The following is a 9,149-nucleotide window of genomic DNA, read 5'->3' on the forward strand; positions in this document are numbered from 1 at the left end:
GATGACCCCATTGCCTCGAAGTATTAGAGATCACTAACAAAATCAAAACCATTAATAATTCAATCTATTTTCAAAGGTGACTTCTTTGGACATATAGTTTCTACTTTTGGGGAAAACTCTAAGATCTCTTTCAAACTCCATAGCCATATTTGACCTCTGATTTCCCGTATCCCCTAAAGAACCTTTTGGGCCTATTGAACCCTTTGGTGATCTTTTGTCAACTCGCAATGATAGCATTCTGCTGCAAACTACTCCACAAATGCTTAAACCGCGTGGAATCCACAGTTTCCCTAGTGAACTAGAACTTGTGTGTACCAGTTATACCTTCTTATTTAAGGAGTCTCTTTTCTTTTTTACCCTAACTAGGGTTGGAACATAACCTCGGCATCCCTTACTGTTCTAATGGCCAATATTCCCTAGACACACCAAGATAATTCATTCTTGAGACTTATCACACCATTCATTCAAGTGCTTAACTTTAAGACTCCATTAAGTGTGAGGAGTTTCCAAATGCGCCAGTGATGCTCTGGTCTGGCAGACTCCAAACAAAAGAAAGGAACACGTGGCGAACTCTGATAAGTGCAACGTATAGGATATTGTGAAAAAACAACGCTTTTGGCTAACTTTGAAAAAAGGTAAGTATGATGTATTAAGGAGTCTTGGTAAGAATGTATATATATGTGTGGCACATAATTATAAAGTATGACAGGTGAAGTATTTTTCGCCCAAAAGCCCATTACGGTTTTTTCTAAAGTGAGCAGACACCGAAAGGAAAATAAGTAAATAAGAATTTTGCGTCAGATAACTATAGGTAGTGAAATCAGATTTATGGTTATGTAAAATCAACCTTTAGAATGTAAGTTCACGCCAGTGGTGTAGTACGCCCTCTAGCCATTATGTTCTTATGCCAATTAAATTACGAGGAAAACTGGTTAGAAATTAATTGAACGAAGATTAGAAGGGTTAAAGGCTCAAGGAGTAATTGAGTAAGTTCTTAGAGGTGATAGATTCTGATAAGTCCACTTAGTCTTGATATGACATTTACCAAGTCCCTATTGAGACTTGGGTTAAGTTAAAAGGGACACTTCAGTAGAGTTAAGAAGAAGGTTATCATCTTCACCCTTTTTCATCTAAAAAGATTAAGATCTAGGGCTAAATAAATATAGAAACATTGCTCTGAGCTAAGGTTGAAATCCTAGACATTTCTACTGATATTCTTCATATCAAGGTACATTTCATCACTTTATTTGTCAAGGAAACATAGATTCGTAAGCATGATTAAAGAAACATGTCTTTGAGAGATGTCTGGATGTAAAATGATGAAAATGGTTACACAAATAGGTTCTAATGAAGTGTTTCTATTCTACATGATAGAGAAGGTTGTAGTATCCTTCTAAATGATGATTCTAAGGGCTAAGTTGCTCTTTGAGGTTATCAAGTGAGTTCCTGATAAATGTTAAAAGTAACATGTTTTAGCCTCATTCTTAATGTGTTTTTGGATGATTATTTGATTTAAAACGGTGAATTTATGCTCTTAATCCTTTAAATATTTGTTTCTACACCTAGGAGAGCATTTGGGAGCAAAACGAGCAGAAAATGAGCCAAATAGAAAAATTAGAGCAAGTTTCAATAGGCACATAGGCTGGGCCATTCCACATGGGCTAGACATACGTCGTGTGAGCCATACGGGCTGTTATATGGCCATGTGCCAGATCGTGTAGATTTCGCAAATTGCACTCGAAACACGCGAAAATACTCAATTTTTAAGTTTTTCGAGTATTCTAAAACCTATATATGGCAAAGATAAGAAGATGGGAGTAAGCCGTCAGAGAATATTGAAGAAAACAACTCAGAAATCACCATTAAAGCTGACTCTAAAATAGATTTCCATCAAGATTGAAGATCTCCTTTTGATTTCTTTGAAGTTTATTATTTGTTTTATTGTTTCTTGTGGTTATACTATCTTTGAGATGTTTTTATTTGTGATTATGAACTAATTTTCTAAATACCTAGGGAGATGAACCCTAGGATGGATTTTGTTATTTGATTTCTATTTTTACGCAATAAATACTTGGATCTTGTTCTCAATTTTGTGTGCTTAATTCTTGGTTTAATATTTCTAGACTATTAATCCATGTTTGATGTGCTTAAATCAAAGGAAGAATAGACCCTCTTTAAGAGTAGATCTACTATAATTGAGTGGAGTTCTATACAATCCTAGAAATAGGACGACATAACTCTATTGGATTAGAGTCAAATCTAATAGGGATCCATAGATCGAGTTAATGTGAAAATAGGGGTTTTAATTAGAAAAAAAATTAATTAATCAACATAGAGTTAGTTTCTCTTAGTCTTGCAGAGTGATATTAGCATAATTTAGGGATTTCTACTATTCAAGATACTAAGTGAAGAAATTGCGTGATTTAGATTGATACTGACAGATGCAGTCTAGGTGGATTCTTTCCTGGGTATTGTCTCATTTCTTGGTTGTTAATCAATTATTTTCCTACTTTGTTCTTTGTTGTGTTCTTTAGTTAATTAATTTAGTTGATTTTAGTTTTAATCAATCTCTCAAATTTTTCAGTTAAATAATGGAAAGACAGTAATTACTAGTAGTTTTAGTCCTCGTGGGAACGATATCTTTGCTCACTGCAAGGGTACTATTAATTGATAGGTGCACTTGCCTTAGTTGAATTTTTAATTGGTTTCATGGACATCAAGTTTTTGGCGCCGTTGCCAGGGATTGAAATATGTGGAAAACTTTATTTCTATTAATTTAGCCATTTTTACCTAAATATTTTAATATTTTAATTTAATTTTTACATTCTAATTTCTCATTTGTTTTCTTCTGACAGGTTCTTTTGGTTTATGACTAGAGGAAACTCGTCAGATCCATTCCTTTTTTACAGTGAGATTGAAAAGACTGCTCGTAAAAATCATAGAGAGGTTGAAGAAGCAAGGCAAAGTTAACAGAATGTAGTAGACAATCAAGAGAAAAATTATATTACTGTAGATATGGGTGATAATCAAAATAATCAACTACCTCCTGCAGGTCCTGCTCTGTGGACTATGTATGATTATGCTAAGCCTAATCTGATTGGGACTGAATCGAGTATTGTGAGACCTACCATTAATTCAAACAATTTTAAGCTGAATACTCATTTGGCTAACTTTCTAGATATTTGTGACACTTTCAAGATCAATGGCGTTACTGATGATTCCATATGGTTATAGTTGTTCCCATTCTCATTGAGGGAAAAGGCAAAATAGTGGTCGAATTCATTGCCACGAGGTTCTATCACGACTTGGGATTAGATGATCGAGAAGTTTCTGTTAAAGTACTTTCCACCGGCTAAAACAACTAAGTTGAGGAACGACATCTCTTGTTTTGCTCAAATTAATTTGGAGACATTATATGGTGCATGAGAGAGATTTAAAGATCTATTGAGAAGGTACCCTCATCATGGGTTACCATTGTGGTTACAAGTTCAAACCTTCTACAACGGTTTAAATCCTTCAACTAGGAAATTAATTGATCTAGCGGTCGGTGGAACACTGAATAATAAAACACCCTAGGAAGCTTAAGAGTTTGTTGAAGAAATAGCAGTGAATAACTATCAGTGGCAAGTCATGAGAACAAAATCGATGAAAGTAACCGATGTTTTTAATATAGATACAATTGCTATGTTGGCAAGCAAAGTGGAAGCACTAAATAAAAAATTCAATGGTTTCAATTTTTCTAAGCAGGTAAATCAGGTGATGAAATGTGATGTGAATGGGGTAGAGATGATTAATCCAGAATACTCACCCTTCGAGTTTAACATGGAGCATAAGCAAGTCGACTTTTTGGGTAATAATTCTAGACTTCAAAATAATCCCTACAAAAATACTTATAATGCAGGATGGAGGAATTATCTAAATTTCTCTTAAGGTCATCAAGGAAAGAAAAGGTCACAACCCCCTCTGGGTTTTCAGCAACCTTATCCGCAAGAGAAGAAGCGAAACCTTGAGGAGATGTTGGCTAAATTTATTTCGGTGTCAGAAACTCGATTTCAAAACACTTACATAACTCTAAACAATCAACAAGCATCAATTGGATAGCTTGCCAAACTTATTTCAGAAAGACCACAAGGGAGCTTACCTAGCAACACTGAAACTAACCCAAGCAAGCAAATCCACGCAATCATTGATCGAAACATGAAAGGGATAGTCGAGCCTGAAAAGAAGTTGAAGCTAAAAGCTGTTGTGAAAAGTGATGAGATTGAGGAAGGTAAGAAGGAGCATAAGCCAATAATTAGATAATATAAACCACAAATCCTTATCCAACAACATTGAAGAGAGACTGCACAAAAAAACAAAATGGTAAATTTCTTGAACTTTTAAAAAAACTGCATTTTAACTTACCTTTTGTTGAAGCCTTTTGACAGATGCCAAAGTATGTAAAATTTTTAAAGGAGTTGTTAACAAAGAAAAGGAAGTTAGACAACTTGTCGGCTATGGGGCTCAATGCAGTTTGCTTGGCCATTCTCTAAAACAAACTCCCCAACAAACATAAAGATGCAGGGAGTTTTACTATTCCTTGTCTCATTGGTAGTTTAAATGTTGAAAGCGCTTTGGCTAATTTGGGAGCTAGTATAAATGTTATGCATTATAAGATGTTTAAACAACTTGGTATTGGGGAACCCAAACCCACTAGGATGAGTATTTAATTAATGGATAGATCAATTAGATATCCTAGGGGTATTACTGAAGATGCACTTGTGAAAGTTGATAAATTTATATTCCCTATTGATTTTGTTGTATTGGACATGGATGAGGATATTGAGGTACCTATGATCTTAGGTCAACCCTTTTTAGCCGCTGCTAGTACTATTATTGATGTGGGTACAAGTGAACTTGTGCTTCATGTAGTTGATGAAAACATTACTCTTTAAGCATGTGATTTTGTGAGAGTCCCTAATGAGCGCGATGATAATAATTATTCTGTTAATGTTAATAATCATGTGACTCAACGTTCTTTGCAGGAAATCCTTCATGAGAACATGTTGGAGCCAGATTTTATTCAAAGTGATAGAACTCGAGGGTCAAGTGAATAGCGAATGGTGCAGCTCCACGAACTAGATGAATGGTGACCAAAGGTTGATGAGAAACAAAAAAAACTACAAGGAAAAAATAAAGCAACACCATGCTGTGCATTTGAAGAGAATGAACAAATTCAAAGTTGGGGACAAAGTGCTGGTAGTCAAATCGAACCTATGAATTTTTCCTTCAGAGTTTAAGTCTAGAGGGTTCAACCCATTTATGGTAAAAACCACTTTTCCATAGGTACTGTTGAGGTAACACATTCCAAATTCGGCACATTCAAGGTAAACATACTTGTCTCAAACTTTATTTTGGTGTTAAAATTGATAACGACAGAGATGAGCTTAGCCTCTAAGATCCACCTTAACCGTGAGATGAGCTTAGGCTCTAAGATCCACCTTAACCGTGAGTTTAAAAAGGGAAGTCAAGCTTGGACTCTAAATAAACGCTTCTCGGGAGGCAACCCGAGTGCTTTTGTATTATTTATTTATTTTAATTTCATTAAAAAAACTTCAAAAAATTTACATTCATTTTTATTTTTAACTATGTTTTTATTTTTATTATTTTGATGGTTGTTTTTTTTCGAGTATGTAATATCTTTATCTTTTTATTTATTTTTGTTTATCTTCTTATTAGTTTGCTCGAAAGCATGCACTTCATTTAGATTTGCCGACGATTCTGATTTTCCCTATTCTGGCAATTTCATCCAAATTCAGGGCAGTTTTAGTTCTCTTTCTCTCTTTTTTGATATTGTGCTTATTCTAAGCTTATATTTGTTTGTACATTGAGAATAATGTATATCTTAAGTGTAGGGAGGTTGTTTGAATATTTGTGATAAAATCCCTGAATTATTTGTGTTTAAGTAATTTTCTCATATCCTCCATTAGAGTGAATTTTTTATTTGGAATTTTTATTAATGTTGTTTTGGATTAATTAGTAGTGTGTGATTTATACTTTAAGACACGAGAGAGTCAAACATGATAAGTTTTTTTTCAAAAATAAATATTTTAGGTTGTCTCCCTAAATTGAAGTATTATCTTGAATTTTTAAATTTGCAAGTTTGACATCAAAACCATAATTTTTGTGAGCTTTTAAGCCTATAGAGCATATATTTTATTTCATGCTTTTGGTTGCAAGTGTGTCAACTTGATTTGTCATTCTAGAACTTGTTTCGATTATCCTTATTAAGACCACATTATTGATTTGATGTATGGAGATGATAGAGGCACTTAGGATTTAACCCATTTAACGTATAAAAAACTTACCTATTAAATTAACCATTAGTAAACCCCTTTGATCCTAACACAATTTTTTGTAACCCGTTAAGTTAACCCGTAACACATATATATGTTGTAAAATTATCCTTGTTATTGACTCCCTTTTTGTTAAGATTTGATTTGGTTAGCTGCCTAACTATGTTTCATTTTTTTTTTTTGAATTGCTGAATTTTATTTTTGTTCTTAAAAAATAGAAAAACATGAAAAAATTATGAAAATGAAAAAAAAAACATATTTGATTGGGCTTGAATAGTTAGGTTGTAATTTCTCTTAATTCAACAACTGATTGTTTTCTAGTTTCATAACTTCTTTGATCTCAGTTATAACCAACTTTTCTGGCATTTTCCATACCCTTAACCTATGCCCCATTAGAACTTTGAAAAGACCTCTTGATCGGTGTCTCATCTCATTTTATAGTGGTGGAGATTTGATTTTTAAGCAAGCCTATGGTAATGACATCTCTATTCAGCTATTGAGTGCATATTTCACGAACCTTAAACACTTTTGAGTGCTTGAGTGGATCTTTGTGATGATGAAAATTCTTGTTAATTTTGAATTTAAGGTAATTATTTAGATAAGGGGAGACACCTATGTTTTTGTGCTTTAAAAATTTTAGCTTGGACTGCTTGAATCTTTAATACCCTTTTGGTTAAATTTCCAATGCATGATTGTTTGTGAATTATCTAGAAGTATTATTGATGAAAATGACAAATTAAGAAAGTTAACTTGAATATGGATTGAAAGTTTTGCTTGAGGACAAGCAAACACTAAAGTGTGGGGATATTTGATAAATACTAATAGTAACATGTTTTAACCTCATTCTTAATGCATTTTTGGATGATTATTTGATTCAAAATAATACATTTTATGCTATTAATCCTTTAAATTCATGTTTGTATACCTAGGAGAGCATTTGAGAGAAAAAGGAGCGAAATACGAGCGACAATTAGAATATTGGAGCAAGTTTCAAGAGCCATATAGACTGGGCCATTCCACATGGGCTGGACACAAGGCAGTGTGAGCCACACGGGCTCTCACATGGCCATGTGAGCCACACGGGCTGTCACAGGGCCATGTGCCAGATTGTGTGGATTTTGTGAATCGCACTCCGAATACTCGAAAAAACTCAATTTTTTAGTTTTTCGAGCATTCTAAAACCTATATATGACAAGGATAAGAAGATGCGAGTAAGCCGTCAGAGACTATTGAAGAAAACAACTCGAAGAACACCATTGAAGCCGACTCTGAAACAGATTTTCATCAGGATTAAAGATTTCCTTTGAGGTTTATTATGAGTTTTCTTTTTTCTTATGGTTATATTGACTTTGAGATGTTTTTATTTGTGATTATGAACTAATTTCTAAATACCTAGGGAGATGAATCCTAGGATTGATTCTGTTATTTGATTTCTATTTTTACGCAATAAATACTTGGATCTTACTCTCAATTTTGTATGCTTAATTCTTGGTTTAATATTTCTAGACTATTAATCCATGTTTGTTGTGCTTAAATCAGAGGAGGAATAGACCCTCTTTAAGAGTAGATCTAGCATAATTGAGTGGAGTTGCATGCAATCCTAGAATTGGATGACATAAATCTACTGGATTAGAGTCGAATCTAATAGAGGATCCATAGATCGAGTTAATGCGACAATAGGGGTTTTAATTAGCAAAAAAAATTCAATTAATCAACTCAGAGTCAGTTGCTCTTAGTCTTGAAAAAAGATATTAGCATAATTTAGGGATTTCTATTAGTCAAGATACTAAGTGAAGAAATTGCGTGATTCAGATTTATAATAACAGATGAAGTCTAGGCGGATTCTTTCCTAGGTATTGTCTCACTTCTTAGTTGTTAATTGATTATTTTCCTGATTTGTTCTTTTTCGATTCTTTAGTTAATTAATTTAGTTGATTTTAGTTTTAATCAATGTCTCTAATTTGATGGTTAAATAATAGAAAGACAGTAATTACTAGTACTTTTAATCCTCGTGAGAACAGTATTTTTCCTCACCGTAGCTATACTATTAATTGATAGGTGTGCTTGCCTTAGTCGAACTTTTAATTGGTTTTGTGGACATCAAGTTTTTGACATTATTGCCGGGAACTAAAATATTAGGAAAACTTTATTTCTATTAATTTAGCTATTTTTTACTTTAATATTTTAATATTTTTATTTAATTTTTATATTCTAATTTTTCATTAGTTTGCTTCTGCCTGGTTCTTTTGGTTTATGACTAGAACAAACTCGTCTGGCCGTTTACTTTTTTATAGTGAAATTGAAAAGACTGCTTGTAGAAATCGTAGAGAGGTTTGAGAAGCAAGGGAAAGTCAACAAAATATAGTAGATGATCAAGAGGAATATGATATTACTGTGGAAATGGATGATAATCACAATAGTTAACTACCTCTTGCAGGTTTTGCTTTTTGGACAATGTATGATTATGCTAAGCCTACTCTGATTGGGACTGAGTCGAGTATTGTCTGACCTACCACTAATGCAAACAATTTTGAGCTGAAGCTGAACACAATTCAGATGATACAACTGTATGTTCAGTTTGATGGTTTGTAAGATGAAGATCTGAATACTCATTTGACTAACTTTCTAGAGATTTGTGACATTTTCAAGATCAATAGCGTTACTGATGATGCTATATGGTTACAGTTGTTCTCATTCTCACTCAGGGAAAAGGCAAAATAGTGGTTGAATTCATTGCCACGAGGTTCTATCATGACTTGGGATTAGATGACCGAGAAGTTTCTGTTAAAGTACTTCCCACCGGCTAAAACAGCT

At 33.6% G+C, this 9,149-nt stretch overlaps 1 non-coding gene across 1 annotated transcript; it reads right to left on the minus strand.

Moving 5' to 3' along the window:
- Positions 1 to 3,363: 3,363 nt before the first annotated feature.
- LOC128036291 (small nucleolar RNA R71) lies at positions 3,364 to 3,470 on the minus strand. Its single transcript, XR_008193089.1, has one exon. It is a non-coding gene; the product is annotated as a small nucleolar RNA R71 (small nucleolar RNA).
- Between the last annotated feature and the right edge of the window lie 5,679 nt (positions 3,471 to 9,149).

Source organism: Gossypium raimondii, chromosome 13 (genome assembly GCF_025698545.1).
Source record: "Gossypium raimondii isolate GPD5lz chromosome 13, ASM2569854v1, whole genome shotgun sequence".
Classification (NCBI taxonomy): domain Eukaryota; kingdom Viridiplantae; phylum Streptophyta; class Magnoliopsida; order Malvales; family Malvaceae; genus Gossypium; species Gossypium raimondii.